The sequence below is a fragment of the Hemiscyllium ocellatum genome, chromosome 37 (genome assembly GCF_020745735.1).
Source record: "Hemiscyllium ocellatum isolate sHemOce1 chromosome 37, sHemOce1.pat.X.cur, whole genome shotgun sequence".
Lineage (NCBI taxonomy): Eukaryota > Metazoa > Chordata > Chondrichthyes > Orectolobiformes > Hemiscylliidae > Hemiscyllium > Hemiscyllium ocellatum.
Window position 1 is genome coordinate 308166 of NC_083437.1, and position 15806 is coordinate 323971.

The window sequence follows — 15806 nt, forward strand, 5'->3', positions numbered from 1 at the left end:
CTTGTTTTTTTTTCAGAACAGTCATGAAGACACAGTTTCCTGGGTGCCTGGTTTTGATGGATTTTAGGGCCAGTTTGATTATAGCTAACAGATACTGATTCAGGCAAAAGGTTTTCAAGTTTAAAGACAAACACTTGTACAATGAAAGGGAGGTGGCCAGTTCTCCCAGGTCAGCATATCTCTGATTTGGAGAAAGTGAGGACTGCAGATGCTGGAGATCAGAGTTGAGATTGTAGTGCTGGAAAAGCACAGCAGGTCAGGCAGCATCCGAGAAGCAGGAGAATTGTCATTTCAGGCATAAGCCCTTCATCAGGAAACATACATCAGGTATGGATTACTTTTAGCAATCTGGATACTCACTGAAAGTAGTCTGTCAGGTTTGAGTCTGCTGGTCAAAGAAAAGGCTACATGGAAGAAAGTGTTCCATGCTGAATCTTTCTGTTAGCTCTCTCTCTCTCCTGTAAGACCCTGTGCTTGATTTTACCTTTTGTGCCCAAGGGGGTGTTTATGGGGATTGTTGCAGGAATTTGAAACAGCATCATTAAGTTCGGATAATCTGTTGGGTTTTCAGAGAGGTTGTTATTCTGTATTCTGTTTCCTTTTGTTTGAGTTTCATTTGATAATCTTGCAAATAAATTCTGTTTTGTTTAAAACGAAGTGGTTTGACCAGCTGCATCCCTCTTGGACTATCCACTTACACCTGCTTAAAACAACTCACAACAGTTAGGGTTGGGGCTACTTTCTTGAAATGTTTTGAGGGAGTCTGGCCTGGCCTGGTCCATGACAGGTGTTGGAATTCTCCAGAGTTGACATGTGATACTAATATCACCATTACGTGTGAAAATGTGACCATGACCCTGAGTCCATACAGTCTAACTATGACTCGTGAACAAAAACATAGTAAAGGCCAACAGGACCTCCGGAGAGAGTTAGTCGTGGAAGATCCAGGACCAAGTGTGGCTCTTGTGCCAGGATATAAGCTGGGCAGGTAGGTTTAGACCTGACAGAGGCTCAAGTTCCGGAATGGTTTTCCATCACAGTGAATCAGCTGTTTGCCCACCTTTTCGGCTCACAGTTGGGTGGGGCAGAGGTTATGTCAGAGAAAGGTTTCGGGAAAATAACTAGAGAATTATGAGAAATTTCAGGAGCAGGAGTAGCGACAGTAAATAAATTGGATTGAGCTACAACAGGTTCAGAGTCTGCAGGAGAAGATGTGTAGAATTGTAGACGGGGCAGTCAAGATCAGATTAAAACAAGTCAGTTCAGCAAAAGGCCCTCCCAGGTGACAGTAGATGCCATTGGATTTTTGAAGCCCCTGCAAACTATGGCCAACTCACTCATCAACCGTTTGGTTCACACATCCATGAAGGACATACAGAGGAGACATGCATAAATAAAAACAGATATTGCTGGAAAAGCTCAGCAGGTCTGGGAGCATCTGTGGAGAGAAATCAGAACTAAAGTTTCGGGTCTAGTGACCCTTCCTCGGAACTGATGGCAGCTTGGAAAATATTGGTTTTAATAAAGGGGATAGAGTGGCAGGAAGGGGTAAGAAGCAAACAATAGGGGAGGGTTTAGAGTCACAAGAGAGAAAATGGCAGTTGGACAGACAAAGGCGTGGATAATGATTAGTTTAGGAGGATGTCATAGTGCAGGACACTGACCCAGCTAGCTCAGAGCCAGTACTTAGAGTGAGCAGAACCTCTCCCATTCCTGTTTATATCTGTCAGCCAGGGCTCCCTGATTGGACCAGGTTAACAGCCCCAATCAGGGAACTCAGATTCCATGAGGTCCATCTGGCCGGCCACATTACAATCACTTCAGAAGTGAGCAACAATTTCCATCTGCTCAGAATCTAAAACTCAGAAGAATAATCTAAAACCTACAACCAGACATTACAGGGAGAAAATTTGGAAACATTTTAACCCATAAAGATGTTTAGAACATTCTGCCAACAGTCAGAAATGAATCTGAGATTAATTGATCCATATGAACTATGATTGTCAGTTTTGTATTAATCAGTGCAAGTAGTAAGGAAGATGAGGCAAAGGCAGCCAAACATAAGGAAAACTGCAGAACTGCTGTGACCGACTTACATTGTGGAACGTGGTCAAAGGGGGTAAATAATCTTTTCATCTGCTTGGTCCTAATTTGCTTCCTCACAAGAGCACAATGTTCCTGTAACAATTGTCCCTTATACATAGAGCATGGAATGTAGAAGAGTACAGTACAGAGCAGGCCCTCCGGATCTCGATGTTCTGCTGGCGCTTGCTTCATAAGATATGCCCTCCAGTCCAGGCAACATCCTGGTAAATCTCCTCTGCACCACCTCTAAAGCTTCCACACCTTTCCTATAATGAGGTGACCAGAACTGAACACAATATTCCAAGTGAACTCTTCTATAGAGCTGCAGCATAACCTCGTGGCTCTAAACTCAATCCCCTTACTAACGAAAGCCAACAGGCCTTCTTAACAATCTTATCAACCTGGGTGGTAACTTTGAGGGATCTATGGACATGGAACCCAAGATCTCTCTGTTCTCCACACAGCCAAGTATCATGTCTTTAACATTGTAATCTGTATTCAAATTCAACCTTCAAAATTGAATCACTTCATATTTTTTGCAGGTTGAATTCCCTCTGCCACTTCTCAGCCCAACTCTGCATCCTATCAATGTTATGTCCCCACTGTCCACAGCTCCACCAACCATCGTATCATTGGTAAATGTACTAAACCATTCTTCCACTCCCTCATCCAAGTCATTTATAAAAATCACAAAGGGCAGGGGTCCCAGAACAGATCCCTGCGGAACACCACTTGTCACCAAGCTACAGGCTGAATACTTTCCGTCTCTCACCACTCACTATCTTCTATAGTCTCTCTCATTCCTGATGAAGGGCTTATGCTCGAAACGTCGAATTATCTATTCCTGAGATGCTGCCTGGCCTGCTGTGCTTTGACCAGCAACACATTTTCAGCTGTATCCAGACAGACAGGCTTCCCTGTTTTCCATGCCTCTTTAATTTCTGAATGACCCTATCACGGGAATCTTTATCAAATGCCATTATAGCCACTCCCTGAGTAATTCTCCGTTACTTTTAGGAATGATTGTTTAATATATATGACTCTGAACGTTAGTCCTGCCTGTAACAGAAACCATATTGTCATCACTTGCCCCATCACACACTTTCATATTGCTTTCAGAGGTCTGTAAGTCCACCCTTCTGCCTTTCATTTCTTAGAGAAAGAATCAGTAACCTACTCTTTATTTACTGACAGGGAAACCCTCTCAACATATTGATTGTTTTTATTTTGCAATGCCTCTTTGGTACCTGAAATTCTCTGTTAACCTGAGATGCTGTATTAGCTAAGATTTGGAGATGCCGGTGTTGAACTGGGGTGTATAAAGTTCAAAATCACACAACACCAGGTTATAGTCAAACAGGTTTATTTGGAATCACGAGCTTTCGGAGCTCGGCTCCTTCCTGACAACTACCTGATGAAGGAACAGTGCTCCAAAAGCTAGTGCTTCCAAATAAACCTGTTGGACTGTAACCTGGTGTTGTGTGATTTTAAACTTTGCCTGAGTTAAATCTGCTAGCGTGACGTAATGTAATGTGTTGTGATTTCACAATAGTATGAGTTTCCAAAGACAGGAAGTACTGACTATCAGATGACAAAGAGGGGGCTCTATGTTCTGATAATTAATTGATGAATATACACAATACAGTGAAGGCAACCCTGAAACAACGAAAACTAGAATTGACACAGGTCGTGTTACAAAGGAGAGCCATTGATGAAAAAAAATCAGAATTCTCCAGCCTGTTTTTTAAAATGTTTTTTCAATTCAATTGCTTCATCATTATGAATCACAGAAGGGACTGAGTTAGGCTGTTGTCATCTGCTCAGTTGGAAGGAAACAATTTAATTTTTTACGCCTTCATGCAAACTCAATAGCCTGTGTCTAACCCACTGTGTCTAACCCACTGTGTCTAACCCACTGTGTCTAACCCACTGTACATAAATTACCCGTTCCAGGCATGTCTACCTTCAGAACGGATTTCAGAGAATTTGCCTGAGAGAATGATTGATATACTTGCACAGGTTGAAAAAATATACAACACCATTATTGCTGTTATTGGTGTTCCTGGTAAGTGTGGGTAATAATTGATGGTCTTTAAACAAGTGCTTGTACATATGTGGGTGTGCATGTGTGTCCATGTGTATCTGTGTGTGTGTGTGTGTGTGTGTGTGTGTGTGTGTGTGTGTGTGTGTGTGTGTGTGTGACAGAGAGAATATGTGTGTATATTGTTGCGAAGTTGAAGGGTGTGTACTGTACCCAGGAGAGAGAGTGAATACTGTTCTGAACTGGTTACAAGCACCTGTGTATATGACTGGACGGTAGTTCCAAAGTGTTCTGGAAAATTGCAAATATTTAACATTTTGCTGTGAAATGGCTACCCGAGGTTTGTTTGCTGATTTCACAACAATTTAGAACAGTGTATGGAATTTAATATCGAAGGAGCAACAGGAATACAGAGCTCATGGTAAAACCCTTGGTAGTATGGATGAGCAGAGAGATCTCGATGTCCATGTACATAGATCCCTGAAATTTGCCACTTAGGTTAGTAGCGTTGTTTACAAGGCGTACAGTGTGTTCAGTTTTATTGGTAGAAGGACTGAGTTTTGGAGCCAGGAGGTCATGTTGCAGCTGTAAAAGAATCTGGTGCGGCCGCATTTGGAGTATTGCATACACTTCTGGTCACCACATTACGGGAAGGATGTGGAAGCGTTGGAAAAGGTGCAGAGGAGATTTACCAGGATGTTGCCTAGTCTGTAGGGAAGGTCTTATGAGGAAAGGATGAGGGACGTGAGGCTGTTTTTGTTACAGAGAAGAAGGTTGAGAGGTGACTTCATAGAGACATACAAGATGATTCGCAATTAGATAGGGTAAACAGTGAGAGTTTTTTTCCTTGGATGGTGATTGATATTGTGGTTCTGTTCACCGAGCTGGAAGTTTTTGCTGCAAACGTTTCGTTCCCTGGCTAGGGAACATCATCAGTGCTATTGGAGCCTCCTGTGAAGCGCTGCTTTGATGTTTCTTCCGGTATTTATAGTGGTTTGTTCTTGCCGCTTCCGGGTGTCAGTTTCAGCTGTAGTAGTTTGTATGTGGGATCCAGGTCGATGTGTCTGTTGATGGATGTTCTTGCCGCTTCCGGGTGTCAGTTTCAGCTGTAGTGGTTTGTATATGCGGTCCAGGTCCATGTGTCTGTTAATGGAGTTTGTGGATGAATGCCATGCCTCTAGGAATTCCCTGGCTGTTCTCTGTCTGGCTTGTCCTATGATGGTAGTGTTTTCCCAGTCAAATTCATGTCCCTGGTTGTCTGAGTGTATGGCTACTAGGGATAGCTGGTCGTGTCGTTTTGTGGCTAGCTGATGTTCATGGATGCGGATTGTTAACTGTCTTCCTGTTTGTCCTATATAGTGTTTTGTGCAGTCCTTGCATGGTATTTTGTAAACTATGTTAGTTTGGCTCGTGCTGGCTATTGGGTCCTTTGTTCTAGTGAGTTGTTGTCTGAGTGTGGAAGTTGGCTTGTGTGCTGTTATGAGTCCTAAGGGTCGCAGTAGTCTGGCTGTCAGTTCTGAGACGCTCCTGACGTATGGTAGTGTGGCTAGTCCTTTTGGTTGTGGCATGTCCTCGTTCCGTGGTCTATCTCTTAGGCATCTGGTGATAAAGTTGCGTGGGTATCCGTTTTTGGCGAATACCTTGTATAAGTGTTCCTCTTCCTCTTTTCGCAGTTCTGGTGTACTGCAGTGTGTTGTGGCTCTTTTGAATAGTGTCCTGATGCAGCTTCGTTTGTGTGTGTTGGGGTGGTTACTTTCATAGTTTAGGACTTGGTCTGTGTGTGTTGGTTTCCTGTGTACCCTTGTGGTGAATTCTCCGTTGGGTGTTCTCTCTACTAACACGTCTAGGAATGGGAGTTGGCTATCCTTTTCCTCTTCTCTCGTGAATCGTATTCCTATGAGTGTGGCGTTGATGATTCGGTGTGTTTTTTCTATTTCTGTGTTTTTGATGATTACAAAGGTGTCATCGACGTATCTGATCCAGAGTTTGGGTTGGATTTGTGGTAGGGCTGTATGTTCTAACCTTTGCATAACTGCCTCTGCTATGAGTCCCGAGATTGGTGATCCCATGGGTGTTCCGTTGATTTGTTCGTATATCTGATTATTAAATGTAAAGTGTGTGGTGAGGCACAGATCTAGTAGTTTAAGTATGCCGTCCTTGTTGATAGGTTCGGCCTCCTGTGTTCTGTTATGTATGTCCAGTAGGTTGGCTATTGTTTCTCTGGCTAGGGTTTTGTCAATTGATGTGAACAGTGCCGTCACGTCGAATGATACCATGGTTTCTTCTTTGTCTATGTGTGTATTCCTGATGATGTCCAAGAATTCCTGTGTTGATTGTATGGAGTGTTTGGATCCGCTGACTAGGTGTTTCAGTTTTTGTTGTAGTTCTTTGGCCAGTTTGTATGCTGGTGTCCCTGGTAGTGATACTATGGGTCTGAGTGGGATGTCTGGTTTGTGTACTTTGGGTAGTCCGTAGAATCTGGGGGTGTTGTTGCTTTCAGGTTTCATTCTTTGCTGGTCCGCTTTGGTTATCTGTCCGTTTTTTTGTCGATTCCTTAGTGTGTTGATTATTCTATTGGTGAGTTGTGGTGTGGGGTCGGAATCCTTCATTTGGTAGGTGTTGGTGTCTGCGAGTAGTTGTTGTGCTTTATTGATGTAGTCTGATTTATCTAAGAAGACCGTCATTCTGCCTTTATCTGCCGGTAGTATGATTATGTTCTTGTCATTTTTCAGTGCTTTCAGTGCTTCCCTCTCCTTGGTGTTGAGGTTATGTGTATGTCGTTTTCTTATCATCAGCTGAAACTGACACCCGGAAGCGGCAAGAACATCCATCAACAGACACATCGACCTGGACCCCACATACAAACTACTACAGCTGAAACTGACACCCGGAAGCGGCAAGAACAAACCACTATAAATACCGGAAGAAACATCAAAGCAGCGCTTCACAGGAGGCTCCAATAGCACTGATGATGTTCCCTAGCCAGGGAACGAAACGTTTGCAGCAAAAACTTCCAGCTCGGCGAACAGAACCACAACGGACACCCGAGCTACAAATCTTCAACCAGACTTTAAATGGTGATGGATAGCTAGAAGGGACATCGTTTTAAATTGAGGGGTCATAGATTTAGGACAGATGTCAGAGGTAAATTCTTTACTCAGAGGGTCGTAAAGGTGTGAAATGCCCTGCCTGCAACAGTAGTAGATTTGCCAAATTTAGGGGCATTAAATGGGAATTGGATAAATATTTGGATGATAGAGGAATAGTGTAGGTTAGATAGGTTTCAAACTGGTTTCATAGGTCATCGCAATATTGAGGGCCTGTACTACTGTTCTATGTCCTACGTTCTTTGAAAGTGGTGCTTCAATGGAGCTTCAACTGCTTCAACAACAAGTGGTGCTTCAACTGGAACAAAGCGGATTCTACCAGACGTTTGCTCCAAACGTCAGCAGCAAGGTGGCACTGCTAACAGACTTACTAAAGAAGAACACAAAATTGCAGTGAACAGAACAATGCTAGGAGGCATTTGAGAATATAAAATCGTTACTAACCACCACCCAGTTTTAGCTACAGCAATTGTTTTTCTGAAACCCTCAAAGTTGCAATTGGTTCTTGCAATATTGGAGTTGGAGCTGTACTGCTATAGGAAGGTGATGATGGAATTGAACAGCCAATTGGCTACTTTTCAAAGAAACTCAACACCCAGCAGAGAAAATATACTATCTGAAAGGAATTATTGAGTTTGGTACTTACAGCATTTTAATGTTTATGTGACAAGCAATGTATTGGAGACAGTTGTGTACATGGCTCACAGTCCTCTTATATTCTTGGAAAGATTTAAAGACACAAATATGAGACAATTTCATTGGAGTCTTATGTTCCAGACTTTTAATTTACAAATTGTACATGTTGTGGGTTGTAAAAATGTGATGTCAGATGCGTTATCATGGATTGAAAGGAAAAAGTGTAGATAAGAGCCGACTGATTCCAATGTTTTATACATATGTGTGCAGAAACCATTTCTCATTAAAATGGTTCACCTTTTGTTAAGAGGGGTGTATTATGCTGTTGAAGATGTTTACTGTACCTTTAAAGAGAGTGGATGCTGTTCTGAACTGAGAGATTACAAGCTCCTGTGCGATATGACTAGATGGTAGTCCAGTATTGAAAATATGTAACATTTGGCTGTGAAATTAGATTAGATTAGATTAGATTACTTACAGTGTGGAAACAGGCCCTTCGGCCCAACAAGTCCACACCGACCCGCCGAAGTGCAACCCACAAATGAATACCTGAGTTTTGGTTTTGTTTTGACAACAAATCTAATTTAACAAATTAGTTTAAATTATGCCCCAGGATACAAAACCCAATCGAGTTTATAATTATTGTTGAGTCAACATCAAACCAATGAGACGATCCAATGTTGGGGGCATAAAAATGCGGACATTTTGAAAATTGGTCAGAAAGCAATTTCATAAGGAGAGAAACTCATAGAGAGCTAATTGCCCATCTAACATCTCTCCAAGAGTTAGCAAACACTCTCAATCAAAGATAACTTTTCATGTGAAACATACTCACAGTAAAAAGAGACAAGATGACCCTGCAGATCCTCAACTGGAAGTGTGAAGACACAAAAGAAGACAGTGATTGTGTGGTTTTGAAATTAAGTTGAAGCAGGCTTAATCAGTTCCTTGCTGGAACAGTACACTGTTATAGAGTTGGAGGCAGATAGTAAGCAGTTAAGAGAAAGGGTGGTGGGGTGGGGGGGTGTAGCTTAGAGTTGTGAATAATTGTTGTTTAATATTTATTTTTAACATTAAATAAATTGGTTGTTTTCTTTAAATAGTTGAATTTGGGAGTATACTGTAAAGTGGTGTTCCACTGGTCAGCTTTGAACATATGCTCAGCAAAATAGTTTTCTTGAACTTAAGTGCCTTGAATAGGTGTTTATTCTCATGAATATAAAACTCTGTTTTCGTTAACCGCCTGTGTGTACTGAATAACTTCCAGTGTGAGCTGAATTGTTTGCATCATAGAATGCATAGAATGGGGTAGCAAAATGCAGGAGATGCAGACAATGGCAATGTGGAGCTGGTTTAAGGAACAGATATTGCATGTCCTTGATAGTTATGTCCCTGTCAGGAGGGAGGAAGTGATAAGGGAAGAGAACTGTGGTTTACGACAGAAATTATATCTCTTGTTAAACGGAAGAAGGAGGCTTATATGTTGATGGGACAAGATGGTTGAGATAAGGCGATGGAGAGTTGCTGATCAGCTAGGAAGGATTTAAAGACAGAGTTAAGAAGAGCAAAGAGAGGACACGAACTGTCTTTAGCAAATAGAATAAAGGAGAACCCTAAAGCTTTCTATAGGTATGTGAGGAATAAAAGGATGACCAGGATAGGAATAGGGCCAATCAAAGACAGAAGTGGGAAGTTGAGTGTGGAACCTATGGATATGGGAGAGGTGCTAAATTTCTCATCAGTTTTCTCTCAGGAAAAGGAGAATATTGTAGAGGAGAAGAATAAGATACAAGATATTAGACTAGAAAGGATCGAGGTTAGTTACGAAGAGGTGTTATCAATTCTAGAAGGAATGAAAGTAGACAAGCTCCCTGGGCCGGATGGGATTTATCCCAGGATTCTCTGGGAAGCTAGGGAGGAGATAGCAAAGCCTTTAACTTTGATATTTGAGTCATCATAGTCTACAGGTTTAGTACCAGAGGACTAGAGGATTATAAATGTTGTGCCCTTGTTCAAGATGGGCAGTAGAGATGACCCAGGTATATATGGACCAGTGAGCCTTACCTCTGTTGTAGGAAAGATTTTGGAAAGGATTATAAGATAAAGGGTTTATTATCATCTAGGAAGCAACAATTTTATTTCAGATAGTCAACATGGTTTTGCCAAGGGCAGGTCTTGTCTCACAAACCTCACTGAGTTTTTTTGAGAAGGTGACCAAGCATGTAGATAAGGGTAGGGCAGTTGATGTGGTATACCTGGACTTCAGTCAAGTCTTTGATAAGGTTCCACGTGCTAGGCTGTTGGAGAAAATGCAGAAACATGGGATTGAGGGTGATTTAGCAGTTCAGATTAGAAACTAGCTTTCTGAAAGAAGGCAGCGAGTGGTGGTTGACGGAAAATATTCAGTCTGGAGTCCAGTTACTAGTGGTGTGCCACAAGGATCTGTTTTGGGACCACTGCTGTTTGTCATTTTTATAAATAACCTAGACGCAAGCATAGGTGGATGGATTAGTACATTTGCAGATGACACTAAAGTTGGTGGAGTAGTGGACAATTTGGAAGAACGTTAGAGGTTGCAAGAGGACTTGGATAAACTACAGAATTGGGCTGAGAGGTGGCAAATGGAATTCAATGCAGCTAAATGTGAGGTGATTCACTTTGGGAAGAATAACAGGAAGGCAGAGTACTGGGTCAATGGAAAGATTCTTGGTAACGTGGATGTGCAGGGGGATCTTGGAGTCCATGTACATAGATCCCTGAAAGTTGCCACCCAGATTGATAGTGCTGTTAAGAAGGCAAATGGTGTGTTAAGTTTCACTGGTAGAGGGATTGAGCTCCAGAGCCGTAATGTCATGCTGCAACTACACAAAACGCCGGTGCGGCTGCACTTGGAATATTGAGTACAGTTCCTGTCCCATATTTTGGGAAGGATGTGGAAGCATTGGAAAAGGTGCAGAGAAGATTTACCAGGATGTTGCCTGGTCTGGAGGGAAGGTCTTATGAGGAACAACTAAGAGACTTAGGTCTGTTCTCATTGGAAAGAAGAGGGCTAAGGGGGTATTTGATAGAGACATACAAGATGATCAGAGGATTAGATAGGGTAGACAGTGAAAGTCCTTTTCCTAGGACGATGATGTCAGCTTGTACAAGGGGACATAACTACAAATTGAGGGGTGATAGATTTAAGACAGATGTCAGAGGCAGGTTCTTTACTGAGAGAGGTAAGGGCATGGAATGGCTAAGAATTTCAGTCATTGTTGAACTATACTGAGTGTGATTTGCAAAAAGTAGGGAAACACTTTGCAATAATACATGTGTATTTACCATATTTCTCCCTATTCTACTGAGTGTCCTTGATGATTAGATTAGATTACCTACAGTGTGGAAACAGGCCCTTCGGCACAACAAGTCCACACCAACCCTCCGAAGTGCAACCCACCCATTCCCCTACATTTAACCCTTTACCTAACACTACAGGCAATTTAGCATGGCCAATTCACCTGACCCGCACATCTTTGGACTGTTGGAGGAAACCGGAGTACCCAGAGGAAACCCACACAGACACGGGGAGAATGTGCAAACTCCACACAGTCAGTTGTCTGAGTTGGGGATTGAACCCGGGTCTCTGGCGCTGTGAGGCAGCAGTGCTAACCACTGTGCCGCCGTGCCGCCCCTGTCAGGCAGGAAAGAGATGGTCATGTGAGGGAACCTTGGTTGACGAGGGAGGTTGAATGTCTTGTAAGGTGGAAGAAGAAGGCTTACATAAGGTTGAGGAAACAAGGTTCAGACAGAGCGTTGGAGGGATACAGGATAGCCAGGAGGGAGCTGAAGAAAGGGATTAGGAGAGCTAAGAGAGGGCTTGAAAAATCTTTGACAGGTAGGATCAAGGATAACCTCAAGGCCTTTTATGCATATGTGAGAAACATGAGAATGACGAGAACGAGGGGCAGCACGGTGGCACAGTGGTTAGCACTGCTGCCTCACAGCGCCAGAGACCTGGGTTCAATTCCTGCCTTAGGCAACTGTCTGTGTGGAGTTTGCACATTCTCCCTGTGTCTGCGTGAGTTTCCTCTGGGTGCTCCGGTTTCCTCCCACAGTCCAAAAATGTGCAGGTTAGGTGAATTGGCCATGCTAAACTGCCCATAATGTTAGGTGAAGGAGTAAATGTAGGGGTCTGGGTGGGTTGCGCTTCAGCGGGTCGGTGTGGACATGTTGGGCTGAAGGGCCTGCTTCCACACTGTAAGTAATCTAAATCTAAATCTAAGGTCCGATCAAGGACAGTAGTGGGAGACTGTGTATTGAGTTGGAAGAGATAGGAGAGGTCTTGAATAAGTATTTTTCTTCAGTATTTACAAACGAGAGCGACCATATGGTTGAAGAGGAGAGTATGAAACAGACTGGTAAGCTAGAGGAGATACTTGTTAGGAAGGAAGATGTATTGGGCATTTTGAAAAACATGAGGATAGACAAATCCCCTGGGCCTGATGGGATATATCCCAGGATTATGTGGGAAGCAAGAGAGGAAATTGCAGTACTGTTGGCAATGATCTTTTCGTCTTCACTGTCAACGGGGGTGGTACCAGGGGACTGGAGAGTGGCGAATGTTGTGCCCCTGTTCAAAAAAGGGAATAGGGATAACCCCGGGAATTACAGGCCAGTTAGTCTTACTTCGGTGGTAGGCAAAGTAATGGAATGGGTACTGAGGGATAGGATTTATGAGTATCTGGAAAGACACTACTTGATTAGGGACAGCCAGCACGGATTTGTGAGGGCGAGGTCTTGCCTTACAAGTCTTAGTGAATTCTTTGAGGAGGTGACAAAGCATGTGGATGAGGGTAGAGCAGTGGATGTAGTGTACATGGATTTTAGTAAGGCATTTGATAAGGTTCCCCATGCTTATACGGAAAATCAGGAGGCATGGGATAGTGGGAAGTTTGGCCAGTTGGATAGAGAACTGGCTAACCGGTCAAAGTCATGGTAGATGGTAGATGTTAAATATTCAGCCTGGAGTCCAGTTACAAGTGGAGTTCCCCACGGATCAGTTCTGGGTCCTCTACTGTTAGTAATTTTTATTAATGACTGGGAAGAGAGAGTCGAAGGTTGGTCAGTAAATTTGCAGACGATACGAAGATTGGTGGAGTTGTGGACAGTGAGGAGGGCTGTTGTCGGCTGCAAAGGGACTTAGATATGATGCAGAGCTGGGTTGAGGAGTGGCAGATGGAGTTCAACCCTGTCAAGTGTGAGGTTGTCCATTTTGGAAGAACAAATAAGAATGCAGAATACAGGGTTAATGGTAGGGTTCTTAGTAAGGTGGAGGAGCAGGGGGATCTTGGGGTCTATGTACATAGATCTTTGAAAGTTGCCACTCAGGTGGATAGAGCTTGTAAGAAGGCCTATGGTGTATTAGCGTTCATTAGCAGAGGGATTGAATTCAAGAGTCGTGAAGTGATGTTGCAGCTGTACAGGACTTTGGTTAGGCCACATTTGGAGTACTGTGTGCAGTTCTGGTCGCCTCACTTTAGGAAAGATGTGGTAGCTTTGGAGAGGGTGCAGAGAAGATTTACCAGGATGTTGCCTGGAATGGAGAATAGATCGTACGAGGATAGGTTGAGAGTTCTCGGCCTTTTCTCGTTGGAGCGGTGAAGGATGAGGGGTGACTTGATAGAGGTTTATAAGATGATCAGAGGAATAGATAGAGTAGAAAGTCAGAGACTTTTTCCTCAGGTACAACAGAGTGTTATACAAGGGGACATAGATTTAAGATGAAGGGTGGAAGGTATAGGGGAGATGTCAGGGGTAGGTTCTTTACCCAGAGAGTGGTGGGAGCATGGAATGCGCTACCTGTGGGAGTGGCAGAGTCAGAATCATTGGTGACCTTTAATCAGCAATTGGATAGGTACATGGATGGGTGCTTAATCTAGGACATCATGGACCAAAGGGCCTGTTCTGTGCTGCATTGTTCTATGTTCTATGTTCTAGTGCAGGTTGCCAACTGGTGGGAAATATATTCAATATCTCCAATATTGCTTGGTTCAATATAGAAATTAGGCTGGCTCAATACTGGATTGTAACAAACCACAGTGACTCATCGAAAATAATTTTTCACCTAATTGATTTCTACCAGCCACAGATCTTCAAACTTCTTCAATGAAAGTAACTATGGGCAATTTAAGATTTTACTTGAAGAATTATTGTTATTTCAAGAGTTTTGCTGATAAACACATTAAGGGATTCGGATGTTAACAACTTGCTGACAATTAAACATTCAGGGCAGTATTCTTACAGTATTGAGATCAACTGTGAAATGACATGTTTCTCCCAGTATAGTCAAATAATAATGTTATCTTATTTATTTTGTTATGCAAATTTGGATACTCCAAGCTCTCGGTCATATGTGTGTTTTTTATTTTCACTAATATATTGAGTGAAGCTTATGTTTTGTTTCTTGTTCATTCCACTTCTGGAAGTAAGGTCGGATAAACCAGTCTATTTTCATGTAGGCTTCTATTCTTTCAGGTCAAACTCAATGGAGAGTATCTCTCTGAGTCTAACAGAGTAAGTGTAACAGAAGAACAAGTGTGTTGTCTTTTCATAATAATGGTATCAATCCGAGAGCCATAACTGATAACAGTAAACTCTTCATAATGAAATGCCTTTCACATGATTTCATTGAGTAAACTATTTGAAATGTCCAACTGCTTGAATGAACTGTTTGTACTAATGATGAACAAACATTGTCCCAATACCAACCTTGATGTTACACCATTTATCCTTAATCAGCAACTGCAAAAAACAATTGTTAACAGGCAGTTTGTTGTATGTTCTAATATTTTCCCCAAACTCAGTTTAAGCCATGGCCTTTCCATGTGGAGTCTTACCAATTCAGAAAGAAAGTATGTAATGTGAACACAGTGATCTTCATTGTCTCTTCATCAGTTGTATTCAAATAATTTAATATTAATGGAATCAGAATTTCCCTTTTGGAGATTGAACTCCTACTTATATTTAATTGTTCCTTCTGTTACCTATGGGTAAGCTTTCACCTTTCACCTCCTTCCTGTCCAGGAGCCCAGGCCACATATCATTCTTCTGGTCAAAATAACTAAGAAATTCTACTTCAGTGAAGTTAATATAATCACTCCTCTAGTCCTGAAGACGTCCCCTGTGCACTTGTCAAGTTTAGAAATAAATTCAGTGACGATTCATTAACCTTCTATGTTCTGTCAGCACATGATCCCTAGAACATAGAACATGACAGCGTAATACAGGCCCTTCAGCCCTCGATGTTGTGAAACCAATCTGAAGCCCAGTATTCCATTTTCATCCGTATGTCAATCCACTGGCTATTTAAATGCACTTAAAGTTGGTGAGTCTAATCCTGTTGCAGGCAGGGTGTTACATGTCCTTACTACTCTCTGAGTAAAGAAACTATCTCTGACACCTGTCCTATATCTATCACCCCTCCAATTAATGCTATGTCTCCTCGTGCTATCCCATCACCATCCCAGGAAACAGGCTCTCACTGCCCACCCTATCTAAACCCTCTAATTGTCTTATATGTCTCAATTAAGTCACCTCTCAACTTTCTTCACTCTAAAGAAAACAGCCTCAAGTCCCTCAATCTTTCCTCGTAAGAACTTCCCTCCATACCAGGCAATATCCTGGTAAATCTCCTCTGCACCCTTTCCAAAGTTTCCACATTCTTCCCATAATGCAGTGACCAGATCTGTACGCAATACTGCTAGTGTGGCCGCACCAGAGTTTTGTACAGTTGTAACATGACCTCATAGCTCCGAAACGCAATCCTTCCACTAATAAAAGTGAACACACCATATACCTTCTTAACAACCCTATCAACCTGGGTGGCAACTTTCAGGGATCTACGTACATGGACACTGAGATATCTCTATTCATCTACACTAGGAGAAAGTAAGGAC